The sequence below is a fragment of the Dermacentor variabilis genome, chromosome 7 (assembly GCF_050947875.1).
Source record: "Dermacentor variabilis isolate Ectoservices chromosome 7, ASM5094787v1, whole genome shotgun sequence".
In the NCBI taxonomy this organism is placed as follows: domain Eukaryota; kingdom Metazoa; phylum Arthropoda; class Arachnida; order Ixodida; family Ixodidae; genus Dermacentor; species Dermacentor variabilis.
This window is the reverse complement of record NC_134574.1, coordinates 159,092,758-159,113,281: the sequence shown is the minus strand read 5'-3', so window position 1 is coordinate 159,113,281 and position 20,524 is coordinate 159,092,758. Positions and strand designations below refer to the sequence as shown.

General features: G+C 46.4%; 1 long non-coding RNA gene across 1 annotated transcript; it reads left to right on the top strand.

Annotated features, from left to right (window-relative positions):
- The first annotated feature begins 10,343 nt into the window (after window positions 1-10,343).
- On the top strand, window positions 10,344-11,900 carry LOC142587242 (uncharacterized). The gene is made up of 3 exons (XR_012829410.1): window positions 10,344-11,553; window positions 11,628-11,695; window positions 11,775-11,900. It is a non-coding gene; the product is annotated as an uncharacterized LOC142587242 (long non-coding RNA).
- The last annotated feature ends 8,624 nt before the right edge of the window (window positions 11,901-20,524 follow it).

The following is a 20,524-nucleotide window of genomic DNA, read 5'->3' as shown; positions in this document are numbered from 1 at the left end:
TTCCCTACTATTAGAGCTAATCTGGAGACTAGCTGGGGCGCAGAAGGAAACCAAATTTATTGAAAATTTCGAAGCATAAGAATACAGGACATGACGAGTATGTATATGGTTCCTCGAAGAGGCCCTATTGGATTTTATTTGTAGCTTCGTTTAACTGTATAGGGCGGATGACAATTTTCATTGTCGCGAATCCTTCTCCGCATTGGTGATTTCGGAAGAGCTGATTTATTATATCATCTGTCTCTGCGGTCAACAACGTTGGGCACAGGATTACGTGCAGTAAAAGGGGGATTCCGAGTTTAATAAAGCGGGAGATATTAGCCTGGCTGACCGCTTAGTTTGATACTCCGGGTGCTGGACGGTAAATGTGACATACGCAGTGATCACACAAGCAGCACACTCCCACAGACAAGTACGCGTGTAAAAGTTAATCAGAAAGTTTCTTAAGGGCTTGTTTCTTAACCAGCAGCCGAGTGTGGCGATTCGCCACAGCCCAAGAGTACCTCACAGATTTAAACTTGCAGTAGCACTGCGAATGAGGCACGACCCAATCGTGTGACCAGATTTTTTTTTATTTCGGCGGACCAACGGTCGCTGGGTGGGTGGCAGACTGGTAGATATAATTTTCCTAGAGGAGGAGGCACGTTCCCGGTGTGTCCTATTCCTCTCCGTAACTACGCCACGGGTACCACCTTAGAAACTTGTCTCTCTGACAAATGACATCGTCATTCAGATAGGACACATAGGACACCTTAGTTCTCAGAAACGTTGCATGCAGAACGTTATATTGGAAAATACGTCAAAAATTTTTGCATCTAATAGTTCGTGTGTGACACGTTGAGCCTGACGCGGCGAAGGCATGCTTGTTCCTGCCTCGCAGCATGTAAATGTCACAAGAATTATCAATTTTATGAAGGACTGATCATGGACTATTACAATACGGAGGCCTCTGGGCATCAGAGGTGCCTGTGAGCCGACATTATCATTACAGGTTTTACGACGTGATTATTTTATTGCGCAAAGGCAGGGGTGCGCGCACTGGTACTATTCTGTCGGTCAAAATTTCGTGCTATATGACGACCTGTTCGGACGCCCAGCGCCATAAGCACTGTCCCAGGCCTTCGCCCCAACACCTCTCATCGTTTTCGGACACAAAAACAATGACGACGCGAGAAATCGGGACGAGTAGGCAAAGCTTTGTTTTACTACTCGTAAAACACAAAGAAAAGAAGAAGTTCAAAACACTACTGATTGCTTTATAAAAAAAATTCGTTCTCTCATGAGAGAGAGAGAGAGAGAGAGAGAGAGAGAAGGGAAGACGGAAAGGCAGGAAGGTTAACTAGACTGAGTCCAGTTTGCTACCCTACACGTGGGGAGGGGAATGGGGAGTGAAAGAGGAAGAGAGAGAACTTAAGTGTAGGACGTCTATAGTCGGGCACACAAGTCTGTTGCCCTCAGGTAGCGAAAAAGCGCTCGAACGGCTTTCTGGGCCAATGAACTGTGAGGCCAGGCTCCCAAGATCTTCGCTTCCGTAAATGGCCTGTCATCCAGTCTATTTAAGGCACACTGGAGAGTCTCACGTTGATCATCGAAGCGAGAACAGTGGCACAGAAGGTGACTGATGGTCTCTTCACACTTGCACTTAGCGCACATTGGTGAATCCGCCATTCCAATACGGTAGCTGTAGGAGTTGGTACTCCTACCCACAGCCGACACAGCAGTGTTGCGTCACGTCGTGGAAGGTTCGCTGGTAATGTAAGTTTCAGTGATGGGTCGAGGCTGTGTAAACGACACTTAGAGTTCTGTGGTGTATGCCAGCAACCTAACGTGATTGCACGAGCGAGACTGCGAAGCTCTCTTACAGCGTCGACTCTGGATAAAGGTATAAGGAGTGTCGGTGAGCCAGCCTGGGCACTTTCGGGCAGCGTCATCGGCGAGGTGATTACCAACGATGCCACAGTGTCCCGGCAGCCACTGAAATATGATATCATGTCCTCTTTCAGATGCGCAATGGCAGGTTCCGTTCTCTCATGAAATTATTCACTCGCTTGCGTCCTTACTACTACCACTGTGTCATATATGTTGATAATCTATCAGCAATACTTTTTTTTTCGACGTTCACCTACAGCCGCATGACAGGTTCGACGATCTCAGAATGTTCTCTGAACATTTGTTTATTCGTTCTTTTGCTTCGCTGCGTTAAGACACTTTTGACTAATCGTACGTCCACACGGTCGACAGTGGGAAATTATGGATAGTGTTTCTAAAGGGAAGACGAGTCTTATGGCTTCCAATGACCCCCCGGACTAATTTGCTCTCGACGGGAGAGAAACCTTGTTCGTTTATGAAAGCGTAGCTGCGTCTCTATTGTCGAGGAGCTATGTTTCCTCTATATTCTAAAATAAATAAATAGTTACAGACCAAGCAAGTAAACCGACGCCTCTGCTTTCGAGCCATTCGTTACCTCATTTCGTTAGAAGCCGGACTTCGGTGCGCACGAATTGCCCGTTAAAGAGCCGCGGGAGTGACGCAACATTTCTTTGTTCCCATTGCCGCCAAGGAAGTACAAATACTTACTCGTGCGGCACCAACATCTCTGTATTCTTCGCTATCTTGGGGTCTGGGTTAAAGGTGAGTGGGTGCGACATGATGCATTATATATCCTCTGAAACGAGAAGATGCAACAGGATGAAAGGGCTGGACGAATATTTTCGTATAGCTAGTACTCGTGCAACACAGGCACGCACGAAAAAATACATTTAACTGCTCGACGACGCAAGACAATCATTAAGCGACCAATACGTCTCGTGAGATTTTGGTGAGCATAACGTGCTTTGCATTGGTAGAATCAAAAAAGAATGTCTGCACGTTATAACATATACGCAAGCAAACGGCACATGCAACAAAAGTGTCTAAAAGTGCCTGGTTTGGCTAATGTCCCAAAGGAAGACTAAGAGCAGTTTGTGCGTGCGTGTTTAATGGAGACAAGTGCAAGTCTACAGGGCCACGCTCTCGCCTGATATACTTGTCATGGGTAAAGGTACAATAAAAAGAAAGAAAGAAAAAAAAGAAAGAGAAGAAGAAAGAGAAAAAGAAAGGAAGAAAGAAAGAAGCGAGGTCAACAGAAAAAGACGCCACAGTTATTGAGACGTCGGCGCCAGCCCGTGTTCAGCCGACTGTAAAATCCGACAGTCACGACGCAAGAGACCGCTCCCTTGGCACGCCTGGACTAACGAGACGATGCCGTTGCCCGAAGCTGCTTAATAGAGAACAACCGGAACGCGAGAGAGGAAGGACGAACCAAAGGAAGTGATGAAGCTGTGGACATCTTCGTCTCGTTGTTGCCCTCCTCAAGAGTTCAGCGTGCTTGGCCGACTACCACGTGATCCTCTGTCACGACGCAGCAGCCATAAAGGAATCATGGCGTGCTCGGTGATAAAGGGAGCGTACGCACACCTGCTAAAGATGCCCACGCAAGTGGCAAGGCGGACTTGCACGATGAGAGGTTGATACCGCTATCGTGACGAGCCCCCAGCATCGAGAGACTGCCTCGACTTGCCTTACCTTGTTCACATACGCAGTGAGCTGCGTTTTTTCTTTAATTTACCAAGTTTGAAAGAGGGCCCCGCGCTTACTGCTGTTTAATCTCCGTTTGAATCGTACAATAAGAGTGCTTTTTTTTGGTGTTTACCGTCGAACAAAAAAAAAAAAAACGTAGACATTATCTGGTCGTCTGATTTGTCATAAATTTTAGTTGCGGACAGCCAGTAAACAGGTCCACGCGTATGTAACAGCAGTGTTGTTCTTTGATGGCGGCATGGTGACAAGAAGAATCACCCTTCTCACCATGACATCACCAGAAGAGCAATTTTGACCACCTGGGGTTCTTTAACGTGCACCGAATGCACAGTACACGGACGTTTTTGCATTTCGCCCCTATCGAAATCCCGGCCACCATGGCCGGGATTTCATCCCGCGACCTCTGACTTAAGCAGCGCAACGCTAAAGCCAATACATCACCACGGCAGTTCTACGGAGGTCACTATTCTTTTTCGATCTTTACGCAGCCGACACAGGTAATATATGTCACATGTTTGTAAACATCAAGGAACGTCTTTAAGTGAACCAAGAGCTGTATAACACCTTGCAAACACGCATAGATGCGCATTCTCCTGGCGTGCCTATTTACCCCCGAAGTATTTTTCACTGTCAACGTGCCGTGGCTTTGCGCATGCAAAGTCATGTCTTGTGCGCCTGACGTCATTTGTCTGGCGCCTACAATGCACATGCGCCGAGCTCCTTGCGAGACACCCACTAGTATTTCTAAGCAATTGAAGAACTTCTCCCGACGCGTCGCCACGCTTACGCAGACGACGCAGGCTATGTTATAGCGTCGTCCGTCAGGCGTCTTACCACAGGCTGTCCTCCCACTATTTTGCATATCACGATCACGATACGCGCGAGGTGACCCGGGACGGATATTTCAGCAACGCACTCTCGCAGCCGCTTCTTATTCGCTTGCCCACGACACCCGCGAAGGAGAGCAAATGGCAAGAGAGCCGAAACGTCCGCTTCATCAATGTGAGCCACAGCGCGAGCTACTGGGCGCGTGGGTTTGTTCACGCTTGCTGCGGTGAAGGAAATTGAGATGCCACCGTAGAGTAGGCGAGATTAAAACAATCGCGAAGGAGTTAATATTCAGGCCGCCCTGGTACGATATTTTAAAATTATTTGTTTGCATCAATCCAGTCCTCAGAAACTGCTGTTGCCGTACACAATGAGCTGAGCTTCTCTAGCTAACACTTCGTGTCTTTCTTTCTTTCTTTCTTTCTTTCTTTCTTTCTTTCTTTCTTTCTTTCTTTCTTTCTTTCTTTCTTTCTTTCTTTCTTTCTTTCTTCCTTTCTTTCTTTCTTTCTTTCTTTCTTTCTTTCTTTTTGTTTATTTATTCTGCCACAAATGCCCCTGCATTTGGGTGTTACCTGATGGGTGGGCCTTTAGAAACAATGGATGAGTTATTCGATGTATTTCTTGAAATCATCGGGACTGGAGTGGTGCACGGCGTCGGCGGGTAAGTGCTTCCAGTCGATTGCTGTTGTGACAATGGACTTTGCGAGCGCAGCAGTGCGTGCAGGTGGGAGATGCACTGCTCCGAGTTGAATTTCATACAACTCCAAAGCACGGTAGAAACTTCACAGAATTCTCTGATCACCCTTATGCACAGAGTCACCGCCATGGAAGCTAATATTCAAACCCTTTTCACACAAACCGCTTCCACCGCTCAAGCGGTAGCCATGGACACAACAGGAACCGTCGCCGCCACCCTGCCAACTGTGGAATCCCCTATCCTTCAACATGGCCCACACTAACACTGACACAACGTTCAGGCAGTGGAACTGCCGAGGCTACCTCCATAAACAACCCGTTCTCCGTCAACACCTCCGTACTACTTCATGTGAGCCCGACGCAATCTTACTCCAGGAAACGCACGACACTCCGGTCAACCTTCCCGGATATCAACCTTTCACCGTGAACAATGCTCCACAGGGAGCCTCCACACTCGTTCGAATAATAATTGCTGCAATCGAACGCGATCTCCACGATCGGCGCATCGAACACCTCCTTATTGAGTTCATCCCGCACAGAAAACGAAAGGAAGGAATATTTATCCTCAATATCTACAATACTCCATCTCAACGCCATAGACGATTTCTAACCCTCTTCAAAAAGGCCCTTAACATCGCAGGCAGCAGCCCCCTTATCATCGGGGGCGACTTCAATCTCCCGCACACAGGATGGTGTTACAGACACTGCTCTGCGGCAGGTCGTAACTTATGGCAAGACTCCCATGATCTCGGGCTTACATTCATTATTGACCCAGCTTTCCCCACTCGCCTCGGCACTTCTACTGAACAAGTCACGACACCAGACCTCACTTTAACCAAAAACTCAGACAACGCCCATTGGCGCAACACCCAACACAACCTCGGTACTGATCACTCTATCATCGAAATTACTCTCCCAGGAGCTTAGCTTCGGTAAACAGCTGATTGTCCCGCCTGCAAAAGGCACACGGGAGACTATGGCGTTGGTCTTCTAAACGTGAACTGCCGAAGAATACGTAACATACAGAGCAGACGATATCTTCCATATCGTTTCGTCTGCGGTCCAGATTATCGCTGCGCTTATCCGAGGCGACACGCGATTAAGGAGATATTACGTGGTTCCCACGGCGTGTTTTCTTGGGAAAGCGAAAATTCAAACTTGAGGTCGTCGCACACCTCTGAGATGTGGACGCTCTTGTAAACATATTCATGACGTCTCAGTGTTGTACATAAAAAAAGAAATAAAATAAAAAAGATTGGACATTTCTTTCTTGACTATTCCGCCATATTCAATGCTAATTCTACAGTCGCGGACAGAATAAAATGGACCACGGCGAAGGCGGCTTCGGCAGGCTTTCTCCGATAAGCACTGCTTTTGCCGAATCTTTGACGAACAGATTTTAATACCATGCGCTAGAAACAGAGGTAATTCCATTTAACGTGGTCACCACCCTAGCAAGGCCCCTTCAGTGCAACTGTCACCTGGAACATGCTGGCGTAAGAACTGTCCGCCAGCAAGCTCACGACACCGGCCAAGCAGTCAGCTAATAACGAGTCGCCGGCGGTAGAGCATCAAGGCACACGGTTTGCACGGCGTCAAGCGCTCCACGTTCCAGCAAAAAGAAAAAAAAATTCCAAGATTCGATGATGGCAGTTACTATTGGAGAAAGCCTACCGAAGGCGCTTCATCTACTGCGAATAAACCCAGCAGTGCGAGATAACATGGGCAGATATAAAGAATGGGTCCCGCACCGTCATTCCAACAACCTATCGCGCACGGATAATTCCGAGTCTAGCATACGAGACGCCGCAGCGATCCTTTGCCTCCGCGGTATCGTGGTCACGCGACAGAAAAAAAAAAAAAATGTATAGAGCCTGCGGCTTTAAGGTGGCAGCCGTCAGCTGCAGCTTGAGCTGCGCGCAGAGAAGAATTTTGTCCGCGACTGCAAGTCGCCGACAAAAAAAGAAACAAAAGACCATCTGGTTTTGGTTCCTTCACAGCGCGGTGGTTTGATGGCCTGCGGCCGTCCGTACTGCGCGACAGCGCTAAGTGGTGAACTACTGGCGATACACGCGCCCATTCGTTCCGACCATAGAGTTTCCCATTAGTATACCTAGAGGGAAATCTGGCGCTGCGATCGTTCAACCATGATGAGAATGACGGCTACGGATTGGCATTCTATTGACTGGCGAACTAGTCTACAAGTATTTTTTTGGCAGTTTTGGTTTCGCTCCAAGCGCAATTTCTGTAACCTGCAGTGGGACAGTGCAACGCAAAGCTCTCTGCCTTTGTTCTGTTGCTCGGAGTGGCGATAGCGCGCTGGGCCAGCGGCTGGGACGATGTTTGTGTCGCGGTGTGGTGTCGAAGCACTGAAGAGAAAGCGACGGCATCGTAAACGTTGAAAGAACATGCTTTGAGCGTTTGAACCTTGGTTTGTTAAGTGTGTTAGGTTGGCGCTGTAGCATCACGTGCTTTATGAAACTTCAGAATTGGAAAAAGACGGTACTACTGATACAAGACACAGACAGTTGTACTTCTAGTGGCTTGACAATCAAATTTTATTGAGGGCTTCATTATGCATTGCTCGTTTATGTGCTCATTGAAATGCGTGTTTTAAGACTTTGAGAACACAAACTTACTTGTGGTAGGAAAGGTTGCTGCTTCCTGGCTGCAGCCTAGCGTCGCAAGACGGGTAAGTGCAAAGCCACGCCATAATGCTTCGGAAGCGGTACGTCAATATAAAGTATAATGAAGCATACTCGTAGGAGGCCACAAGCATCCTAGCTAGCACTGCAGCAGATACTGCAGCAGAAGCATCCTAGCTGCACTTCAGGTACTTAAAAGTACCTGAAGACGTTCAGCAATCATGACAGCCGACACAGCCTTTTGAAAGAGCGAGAGGCTTCGCAAGCGCCTGTCTTCTGCGGGAAAACTCTCGCGTTTGTAGCGAGCAGGCTCGTAGCAGACGACACTTCTAGCATCCCTCTCAAGGGCGCAACACTTTCTCACAATAAAAAAAAAATGATTTCCATAAATGCTTCATGAGTATTTTTATATACGTACAAGCAGGGTTGTTATTGCTGTTGCAAAATTAAATAAATAATTATTCTGTGGCGTTAAATCGGGAACAAAATCGCACAAGAATGCATACACTGGTGTGTCCTGGTGATAAACCATAGTAAACCATGCTTCCATCTCAAAGTCATACAAAGTTTATGCAGCTTGTTGTACATTATATAACATACTGAAGAAATAAAATTAGATTCTACGCGATAATATTTCAGTATAGCTTCGTTTACTGCGCCGCAATCAAACGCCACTACTCTAAAGATCGAAGTCAATCCGAAGCATGTACTTCCCATCATTCCCATGTAGGTTGAGGCAACGCTCAGGAGAGCCCCGTAGACACTAGAGCCACATTTCCCTATAAAGTATTTGTTTAGAAACTCTATGGTCCCGACCGTCAGCAGCAGAGCAGCCGAACGCTGCACTTGAAATTTCTCGAGCATGACAAGCACCAGCGCGAGGGCGAGGGTGCGGAGGAGAAGTTTGACGTCACTCGGGGTACTCTGGGCGTGAGCTCGCGAAGCGCGACAGCAGCGCCGGCCCCGCAGCCGCTCCGGCCGCCTTCGCCGTGGTCCGTTTTAATCTGTCCGCGACTGTACATGCCTATAATTATTTTGTTAGGATGTGAAGTGTCTCTTGGCATTTCGGAGCTCTATGAAAAAGAACAGAAAAACATACCCGCGTTGACAATTATTATTATCATAACCATTATTTTTTTTTTGCAAGACCCTGACAACCAGCTATGGTTGGTGAACAGGGCTCGGACGGCGGCAGCAGCTATGGCTACCTAGACTGAGGAGGCCACCCACCTTTGGGCTCAAGAAGCCTGGTCTAGCAATAAAGTTTATATATCTCTCTCTCTTGCGGTGAATCGTGCAGTATTCATTGAAGTTGTCATGGCTATAAACGTTTTGTCGATTAGACACGCAGTTACTTCATTGCCTACATTATTTGCGTACAGTTCTGAACCCAAAATGAAAGGTTGTTTTACCCTGCGCTAAACTGGCACCCATGCTAAGCAGCTGCCTTCCTTGGCCAAAGGCATCGAACCGACGGCAACTCGTGCTTAGCACGAGAAGGCCATTGTTCAATGAGGCCACTGTTGAGGGGTCCTTGCACAAAGCAAAAACAAAACAATGTTTAAATAAAGTTATGAAAAAAATTAGGAGGTAAAGAAAATTAACTCTATGTACTACCGACCATACCAACGCGAAGGAAGCAGGTAGTGGGATCAGATGGACTAATCTTTGGTAAATGAAGTTTTCAACAAGGAATCGAAATATATTGAAAAGTGTTATTTGTGATTAGGTGCTTCATAGAATAATTTGGTCATGATATTTCTTGCGGTTATGAACTCTTCATGCGTGTGATTTTTCTCGTCCCAAATCTTCGCGATGTCTTTTCCGCCGAATCATTCAGAGTAGAGGAAGAATGGCTTTCTATTAACTGAGCTCTTCGTTCTTCACCTCTCTATTACGTTACCAACAAAGACCGAATGCTAGCGTTTTGGGACACCTACATCCGGAAAAAGCACAAGTGGCGCAAGTGGAGTGACTGTGGGGTTCCGCTGCTCAACTCCAGGTCGAGAGTTTGATGACAGCCGCGGCAGTCGCACTTCGATAACGGCCGAAATGCAAAAACGCTCGTGTGCTTGGTCTTACAGGTGGTCAAAATTAGCCCGTTAGTGCCCCTGCTACGCCAAGTCTATAAATAAGATCGCGTTGTTCGGGCACGTAATTGAAGGTATATAATTTCAATTTTTTTGTTCCAAGAGAAACGATGCGGCAGGAGCAGACGACTGCGCGTACAGACAACTCGACACATGTCGCGGCGCGCGCTCATGAGTTGCAAGTCATGCTCGCTGCCGGAGCCCAACGCGAATGCGAAGGCGGCCACGGAACCTGTATGGCGGAACCGCGAAGATTCCGTCCACGGGTTATAATATCCATGAAACTACGCCGATAGCGCTAACGCCATTGCATGTCCAAGAACACAGTGGAAGCATGTGGAAGCTTCTAGAACATTCCGAGGTCGGCAGTTGTACGCAGGCTGCAACCTTTTTTTTTTTATTCCTTTGGTTTAACCATCGCCCTCGCGTCAGTCGCGGTGATAACAGCGGCACGGCGGCTAGCGAGCCGGTGACGTAGTTCGACATTAGACCAATGAGAGAAGAAAAGAAATTGCCCGGGTGTATCAACGCATGCGCCGAAGAGCTTGGCATCGCGGTCGTCGAGGGCACATAGCGAGCATCCGGGGGCTTGGGCCGCCATTTTGCCTTTTCCGTCTGCTTCGGCGTGCGTCGTGTCTGCTGCCTTCTGCGTCGCACCATACCTCGAGCTCCTGCTGGTCTTAATTACGCGCTAACAGTGGCAGCGCTTGTCGAAGTTACACGCTGCGCATCTTCCCGCCTTCGGCCGACTCTGGAAGCACTGGCTTCATGCACCGGACCTGAAAAACGTGAGGCACTCCTCGAGAGACTTGTTGCCCGACCCGCCTGCCTTTTCCGTCTCGGCAATTCCTGGCCCCGCTTTCGAGCTCCCGGAGTGTAAGTGACCGCCAGCCGGCATAAATACGTTACTATACGCCGACGACACTCCGGTCGAGCCGGCGCAGCGTATATGAGCCGCAAGTCGTTCCTGCCGAGTACTCTTTCTTTTGTTTGTGCGCGTTTCCACCCCCCGACGGCGCCGGGACTATTGAACTGTGGATGAACTCTGAGCGTGGCCACTAACCCCAGGACCTGCGCGACAACCCCTCGTCACGGCGAGCGTCGTCTCTACGAGCTTCGCATCGAGCGTCCTAAACGCTCAAAAGGCCTGTGTGTGCACTTTGTGCATTTATTTCTAGATGGTCTAGCTGGCGAGGGTGGCGCATGCCTTAGAGAAGTTAACTGTTCAGTTGCACTAGCTAGCGCTCACTAAGGTTTTATAGCTACACTACAAAATTGCGTAAAGTTAGTGTTGTTGCTTAGCTGTAAGCCCGAGGTTTCGTGGGCATGGCTTGCGGCCACACGGGTCTTCTCCGTGCCGGAATCGAAGAGGATGGGCCACGTGTTGCGGGGTGGCGGTGTATAGCTTCAGGATTTAGCTGGCACACAGGCTTAGCTAACACTAGGCAGGCTACAGCTGATAGCCGTCCTCTTACGACTGCGTCAGGGACATGGACCCATCCGAACGGCCTTGCGACCCGACCCCACTATTTCGTGACATAGATAGCCCGCGCGCGTCAGTGCGCGTGCTATCGAGCGAAATGTGGGAATGACGGAAGCAAACGGCCTTCGGACATAACCTCGCCAGCTATTAGGCACTAACCCGCTCTACGCAGCACCTCGACGCCGGACGTCGCCTGCTGTTCTCGTCGGAGCTGGGCCGGGCAGCAGCTACAGTAAGCGGCCCGTTTCGTTGCCGTTGTTGCTGTTCGTTTTTCGATGTGGGCTTAGTGTCCTCGCTATTTTCCAGAGCATCACTCGCACCGCGCCCGGTCTACCGTGTTCCCTCGTCGGTGTTGCCTTGTGGCCCTGTACCGGGTAAATACCGCGTACAGTACAGATGAATAGGAGTACATCTGGTTTTCTCGAGTGCTTAAAAAAAGCCTTGTCGTTCCAGGATCCCGAGGTCCGCTTTCGAGATTGCGGACCACGAGTCGGAAGGATATCCAGCGTGCTGCTCCACGTTTGCCATCCTCCCAACGCCCACCACCGGAGATGGCCTTGAGCACCCCTTACCGTGGCTGACCGCGTTGGCTCCTTTGCATTTCCACGTTCATGGCGTCCTTCTGCTCCGGGGAACTTAGTTTGCTACTACTGGTAAATATCGCTTAAACATGATTCGTACTATCGCTCTGTCCTATTGTTATTGTTATTATTGTTATTATTATTGTTATTATTATTATTATTGTTAATTGGTAATATATTTATTCATTGTTATTAATATTTAGTTGTTAGTGCTTTTCCCAATACTGCCGCTGTTGACTCTGAGCACAGCAGGTGGGACTACTTCAGGCACAAACGCCCTTAGTAAGAGCCGCAACGTGTGGCCGCTTTGCCAGTTGCTCGCATGTCGTAGGTGGTACTGGACGCCATAGCGCATGAAAAATAAATTACGCGGCTCCCACGTGCTGTTCGAATCCATATAAGCGAAGCTTTCTGTACTGTTTCCGTTAATTGACGGCAATTGGTGATGATTTTTCACGTCGTATGCACTCTAGCGCCGAGTTAGTGTGATATGTTGCCTTGCGTACACGATTTGTCTACGTAGTACAGGACATACAGCGATGCAGGCTTTGCTTGTGCACCATTGCTCATAGTTGGGGAGAAGGGTCGACACTGTCATTGCCTCACACGGCGAGTGATAGAAGTGGTAAAATCTAAATAAATTATGGGTATTTACTTGCCAAACCAATAATACGTGTGGCACTTTTCCAGAGCGAGGTATCGGACCGAGAAGCGGGATATGCCCCACTGCGCACAACGTAACTAGCTCTCGGATGACCGCGGCGTGTTGATGACGCATGTTAGAACGATGGAGACCGGTGACTGCTTCGAACGTGAATGGTTTATTGCAGTAGCTCGCGACAAGGAGCCTTTCTCGTCTTCGAGTACTTTGATGAAGATATTTTACAGGCTCCCGCCTTCCAACTTGCATGAGATAGGCTTTGGCGGGATGTTTGAGGCACCCTTCAAAGATGTTCGCAGATGTTCCGAGAAATTATTTGTTGCCTTTCTGAATTAGACAAGCCCTTGTTATTTCGTCGCGACCAGGGTAACTTCTTTCAATTCGGCACATTTCCCAATATGTTCTTCGATGCATAAATACTGTAATAAGACGACTAAATTCTGACCTAAGCAACTTATCTGCGTGGTGCACGAGTAACAAACTTCACGTCAACCCTTCGAAAACTCGGTTATGCTTTTTCATGCACATAAACGCGTAATCGCGCCCGCGCCATCGCTCGTCTTACAAACTCATGTTCTGTCACCTGCACATGAAGTTGTCTTCCTTGGCGTCAAACTTGACCCCCAACTTAAATTCAACTTGCATGCTGACATGGTCTAAAAAAAAATTGTCTTTGGAATAAGAGTACTAATCCTAACGCGCTCGTATTTTCCACAAAACGTTAGAACTTCACTTTATTACGCATTTATTCAGTGTCACTTGCAATACTGAATCTCAGTTTGGGGAAACACATATTGCTCGCACATAATACATCTACAACATTTACAAAATCAAGCCTTGAGGATCATTAATTTATCTAGTTACATGTCACATGCAGTACCAATTTTCAGTTCCTTAAAAATACTACCATTACGTTACATGCTCCAGCTCAAATTGGTTTTACTAATATACCGCACACTAAATCATGAAATAATTTTAGATGCATTTAATAACTCTGCTCTTACCAACACTAACAATACGAGATTTTCCTCTAACAATTTTTTGCTCCCTCGAATAAACACTAATTATGGAATGTTTACTTCCCTTTTTACTGCCATTAAATACTGCAACAAACCAGCACCCCATATTAAAGCCTGCCTTTGTCTTCTTGTTTATCCTTTCTTAGGCATTTCAATTTTTTTGTCGCATAGTCTATATAACATTTGTACTTTGCGTATTGTAAGCATATATTTATTTCTAATTATCTGTTAATTAACCCCGTGTCCTTTGACATATGTCATTCCTATGTGTCCATAACGTGTCAATTACTACCTATTTATTCATACGCTGTATCGGTTTCATTTGCTTGTGTTTTGAACTTCAGTTATTGTAAGCAACTTTTTGTATTTGCTTATTTTTTCATTAACTTCGTGTTTTCTGATGTCTGTCGCTGCTATGTTGCCAAAATGTATTAAATCATGCAATGTCCAATTACTAATAGGAGGTCCCCCTGACAGTTCTTGTAACTCCGGGACCTCCTTCTGTACTAATGATGAATGATGAAAAAACGCCTGACTCGGTCTTAACACCAGAACATTAGCACCTATTTACTTAAAATATTCGCGATGCCATCTCATCCACCAAGCTTTTACGAGTTCGCATCTGCTTCGCCGTGTTTCTTCAACGTCTGCGTTGTATAGCCTTGTTTGTCCACTTTGAAGTTGTTGGCGTCCGCCTATGTTGGCAGGTGTCAGTGGCATGGGCTCATTAGGTTGGCCATGCACGTATGTTAACGGTCAATTGTTGAGCGCTCCTTCAACTTCTGCTACATTTGTGCGTGGCTGCTCCACTGAGAATATTTTTCGCATCAATGTCTTCAGGCTTCGTGTGAGGCACTCGAAAAATCCTCCCACACCTCCACGGGGCACACTCAGCTATTGTTTTCCATTGGTGGGTACTGCAGTAATCCTTCGCTCATTCGTGCCCAACAGCTTCAAGCATTTCCTTCTCGGCCTTAGTAAAGGTGCTGGCGTTGTACGAACAGATTACGGCAGGTATACCCAGTCGTGCGGTGAATTGCCGGAAAGCTTGAAAAAGGAAACTGCATATCGACATGTCATTGGTCATCTGCAAGTGTACTCCTCTCGTTACCGCGCAGGGGAAAACGTATTGTTCCACAATGTCGTATTTGTTTTTCGCATAAAGTCTTCCGGTGAGGTCAGCTCCTGTGACTTGCAATTACCCCGATTCGTTGACTCTGTCTTGTCGGATTGGCGGCCTGTCCAATCCGGGCAGGCCACCATTGGAATCTGAACCTGGCGACGTTTAACGCTAGAACGTTATCTAGTGAGGCGAGTGTAGCAGTGCTATTGGAGGAATTCATCATCATCATCATCATCATCAGCCTGGCTACGCCCACTGCAGGGCAAAGGCCTCTCCCATACTTCTCCAACAACCCCGGTCATGTACTAATTGTGGCCATGCCGTCCCTGCAAACTTCTTAATCTCATCCGCCCACCTAACTTTCTGCCGCCCCCTGCTACGCTTCCCTTCCCTTGGGATCCAGTCCGTGACCCTTAATGACCATCGGTTATCTTCCCTCCTCATTACATGTCCTGCCCATGCCCATTTCTTTTTCTTGATTTCAACTAAGATGTCATTAACTCGCGTTTGTTCCCTCACCCAATCTGCTCTTTTCTTATCCCTTAACGTTACACCTATCGTTCTTCTTTCCATAGCTCGTTGTGTCGTCCTCAATTTGAGTAGAACCCTTTTAGTAAGCCTCCAGGTTTCTGCCCCGTAGGTGAGTACTGGTAAGACACAGCTATTATATACTTTTCTCTTGAGGGATAATGGCAACCTGCTGTTCATGATTTGGGAATGCCTGCCAAACGCACCCCAGCCAATTCTTATTCTTCTGATTATTTCCGTCTCATGATCTGGATCCGCCGTCACTACCTGCCCTAAGTAGATGTATTCCCTTACGACTTCCAGTGCCTCGCTGCCTATTGTAAATTGCTGTTCTCTCCCGAGACTGTTAAGCATTACTTTAGTTTTCTGCAGATTAATTTTTAGACCCACTCTTCTGCTTTGCCTCTCCAGGTCAGTGAGCATGCATTGCAATTGGTCCCCTGAGTTACTAAGCAAGGCAATATCATCAGCGAATCGCAAGTTACTAAGGTATTCTCCATTAACTTTTATCCCCAATTCTTCCCACTCCAGGCCTCTGAATACCTCCTGTAAACATGCTGTGAATAGCATTGGAGATATCGTATCTCCCTGTCTGACGCCTTTCTTTATCGGGATTTTGTTGCTTTCTTTGTGGAGGACTACGGTGGCTGTGGAGCCGCTATAGATATCTTCCAGTATCTTTACATATGGCTCATCTACACCCTGATTCCGTAATGCCTCCATGACTGCTGAGGTTTCGACTGAATCAAACGCTTTCTCGTAATCAATGAAAGCTATATATAAGGGTTGGTTATATTCTGCACATTTCTCGATCACTTGATTGATAGTGTGAATATGGTCTATTGTTGAGTAGCCTTTACGGAATCCTGCCTGGTCCTTTGGTTGACAGAAGTCTAAGGTGTTCCTGATTCTATTTGCGATTACCTTAGTAAATACTTTGTAGGCAACGGACAGTAAGCTGATCGGTCTATAATTTTTCAAGTCATTGGCGTCCCCTTTCTTATGGATTAGGATTATGTTAGCGTTCTTCCAAGATTCCGGTACGCTCGAGGTCATGAGGCATTGCGTATACAGGGTGGCCAGTTTCTCTAGAACAATCTGTCCACCATCCTTCAACAAATCTGCTGTTACCTGATCCTCCCCAGCCGCCTTCCCCCTTTGCATATCTCCTAAGGCTTTCTTTACTTCTTCCGGCGTTACCTTCGGGATTTCGAATTCGTCTAGACTATTTTCTCTTCCATTATCGTCGTGGATGCCACTGGTACTGCGTAAATCTCTATAGAACTCCTCAGCTACTTGAACTATCTCATCCATATTAGTAATGATATTGCCGGCTTTGTCTCTTAACGCATACATCTCATTCTTGCCAATTCCTAGTTTCTTCTTCACTGTTTTTAGGCTTCCTCCGTTCCTGAGAGCATGTTCAATTCTATCCATATTATACTTCCTTATGTCAGCTGTCTTACGCTTGTTGATTAACTTCGAAAGTTCTGCAAGTTCTATTCTAGCTGTAGGGTTAGATGCTTTCATACATTGGCGTTTCTTGATCAGATCCTTCGTCTCCTGCGATAGTTTGCTGGTATCCTGCCTAATGGAGTTACCACCGACTTCCATTGCACACTCCTTAATGATGCCCACAAGATTGTCGTTTATTGCTTCAACACTAAGGTCCTCTTCCTGAGTTAAAGCTGAATACCTGTTCTGTAGCTTGATCTGGAATTCCTCTATTTTCCCTCTTACCGCTAACTCATTGATCGGCTTCTTATGTACCAGTTTCTTCCGTTCCCTCCTCAGGTCTAGGCTAATTCGAGTTCTTACCATCCTGTGGTCACTGCAGCGCACCTTGCCGAGCACGTCCACATCTTGTATGATGCCAGGGTTAGCGCAGAGTATGAAGTCTATTTCATTTCTAGTCTCGTCGTTCGGGCTCCTCCATGTCCACTTTCGGCTATCTCGCTTGCGGAAGAAGGTATTCATTATCCTCATATTATTCTGTTCCGCAAACTCTACTAATAACTCTCCCCTGCTATTCCTAGTGCCTATGCCATATTCACCCACTGCCTTGTCTCCAGCCTGCTTCTTGCCTACCTTGGCATTAAAGTCGCCCATTAGTATAGTGTATTTTGTTTTCACTCTACCCATCGCAGATTCCACGTCTTCATAGAAGCTTTCGACTTCCTGGACATCATGACTGGATGTAGGGGCGTAGACCTGTACAATCTTCATTTTGTACCTCTTATTAAGTTTCACAAGACCTGCCACCCTCTCGTTAATGCTATAGAATTCCTGTATGTTACCAGCTATATTCTTATTAACCAGGAATCCGACTCCTAGTTCTCTTCTCTCCGCTAAGCCCCGGTAGCACAGGACGTGCCCGCTATTTAGCACTGTATATGCTTCTTTTGGCCTCCTAACTTCACTGAGCCCTATTATATCCCATTTACTGCCCTCTAATTCCTCTAATAGCACTGCTAGACTCGCCTCGCTAGATAACGTTCTAGCGTTAAACGTTGCCAGGTTCATTGGAGGAATTAGAGGCCAGTAAATGGGATATAATAGGGCTCATTGAAGTTAGGACAAGTGAAGCATATACAGTGCTAAAAAGCGGGCACTGCCTCTGTTACCGGGGCTTAGCGGAGAGGCGAGAAATAGGAGTCGGATTCCTGATTAAGACTATAGCTGGTAACGTACAGGAATTCTATAGCATTAACGAGAGGGTGGCAGGTCTTGTTGAGAACCTTAAGAGGTACAAATTGAAGGTCGTACAGGTGTACGCTCTTACATCCAGTCATGATGACCAGGAAGTCGAAAGCTTCTATGAAGACGTGGAATCAGCGATGGGTCAGGTCAAAACAAAATACACTGTACTGATGGGAGACTTCAATGCCAAGGTAGGCAAGAAGCAGGCTGGAGACAAGGCAGTGAGGGAATATGGCATACGCACTGGGAATAGCAGGGGAGAGCTATTAGTAGACTTTGCAGAACAAAATAAGATGCGGATAATGAATACGGAGGAAGCCTAAAAGCAGTGAAGAAACTAGGAATTGGCAAGAATCAGATGTATGCGTTAAGAGACAAAGCCGGCAATATCATTACTAATATGGATGAGATAGTTCAAGTTGCTAGTTCTATAGAGATTTATACAGTACCAGTGGCACCCACGACGATAATGGAAGAGAAAATAGTCTAGAGGAATTCGAAATCCCACAGGTAACGCCGGAAGAAGTCAAAAAAGCCTTGGGAGCTATGCGAAGGGGGAAGGCAGCCGGGGAGGATCAGGTAACAGCAGATTTGTTGAAGGATGGCGGGCAGATTGCTCTAGAAAAACTGGCCACCCTGTATACGCAATGCCTCATGACTTCGAGCGTACCGGAATCTTGGAAAAACGCTAACATAATCCTAATCCATAAGAAAGGGGACGCCAGACTTTAAAAATTATAGACCGATCAGCTTACTGTCCGTTGCCTACAAAGTATTTACTAAGGTAATTACATATGGAAGTCAAAGGTGTTTCTGATTCTGTCAACCAAAGCACCAGGCTGGATTTCGTAAAGGTTACATACGAGACCATATTCACACTATCATTCATTTGACAGAGAAATTTGTGGGATATAACCAACCCTTATATATAGCTTTCATTGATTACGAAAAAGCCTTTGATTCAGTCGAAACCTCAGCAGTCATGGAGGCATTACGGAATCGGGGTGTAGATGAGCCATATGTAAAAATACTGAGATCTATAGCGGCTCCACAGCCACCGTAGTCCTCCATATAGAAAGCACCAAAAACCCAATAAAGGTGTCAGGCAGGGAGATAAGATCTCTCCAATGCTATTCACAGCGTGTTTACAAGAGGTATTCAGAGACCTGGATTGGGAAGAATTGGGGATAAGAGTTAATGAAGAATACCTTAGTAACTCGTGATTCGCTGATATTGCCTTGCTTAGTAACTCAGGGGACGAATTGCAATGCATGCTCACTGACCTGGAGAGGCAAAGCCGAAGGGTGGGTCTAAAGATCAATCTGCAGAAAACTAAAGTAATGTTTAACAGTCTCGGAAGAGAACAGCAGTTTACGATAGGTAGCGAGGCACTGGAAGTGGTAAGGGAATACATCCACTTAGGGCAGGTAGTGACCACGGATCCGGATCATGAGACTGAAATAACCAGAAGAATAAGAATGGGCTGGGGTGCGTTTGGCAGGCATTCTCAGATTATGAAGAGCAGGTTGCCATTATCCCTCAAGAGAAAAGTATAACAGCTGTGTCTTACCTGTACTCACGCACGGGGCAGAAACCTGGAAGCTTACGAAAAGGGTTCTACTTAAATTGAGGATGACGCAATGAGCTATGGAAAGAATCATAGGTGTAACGTTGTTGGTTTAATTTTAATTTTTGATCAACTAAAATCGTTAATTACCTCTCTTCTCTGGCATCGTTGCAACGTTACTGGTCGACTGTTAAAACGCGATGTACTGATATGTGGGCGATACCACATTTTCGTACGAATTATATTTCAGTCACTGGCTCACAATGTTCCCCTAACACTTCATATGCACCAAAATAATGCTGGATATAGTAGAAGGCAGCTTTGAACATGTGTTGTGCAATTGTAACTAAATAAAAGATCCAGCGTAATGTGAGTGACCTTTAGGTTTGACAGTGTTTCTGGCCTATTGTGTATTGTTTATGTACAGTCTTTGCGATTGCTTATGTATCGTGTTGTAAGTCATATTGTTTTATTTCGTGTTTTCATGCTTACTGATTGCGTACAGTGCACTTGAATTTCTTATTTGAGAATGAACTACAACTTTGTGTCTTTTCGTTACCTGTTCTCAACTTTGTTTTTCTTTCAATACTTAATTTGCTGATCTTTGGCGTATCTTGTAAAACTGATTTCTCAAACTGAAATCGTGTTTGATTCCATTGCTTGCGATTATAACTCTTTTTTTGTGTCTTGTCCGCTATGCTTTGTAACTGCTTCCTGCGCCTTTTGTCAAGCTGCTCTAGCAGCTTTTAGCCAACAAGCCATCCAGGTGCTTCTGGGAAATAAAATAGAATTGAATTGAACGTTAAGGGATAAGAAAAGAGCACATTGAGTGAGGGAACAAACGCGAGTTAATGATATCTTAGTTGAAATCAAGAAAAATGGAGGGAAAAAAAATGAAGGAAGATAACCGATGGTCATTAAGGGTTACGTACTGGATTCCAAGAGAAGGGAAGCGTAGCAGAGAGCGGCAGAAAGTCAGGTGGGCGGATGAGATTAAGAAGTTCGCAGGGACAACATGGCCACA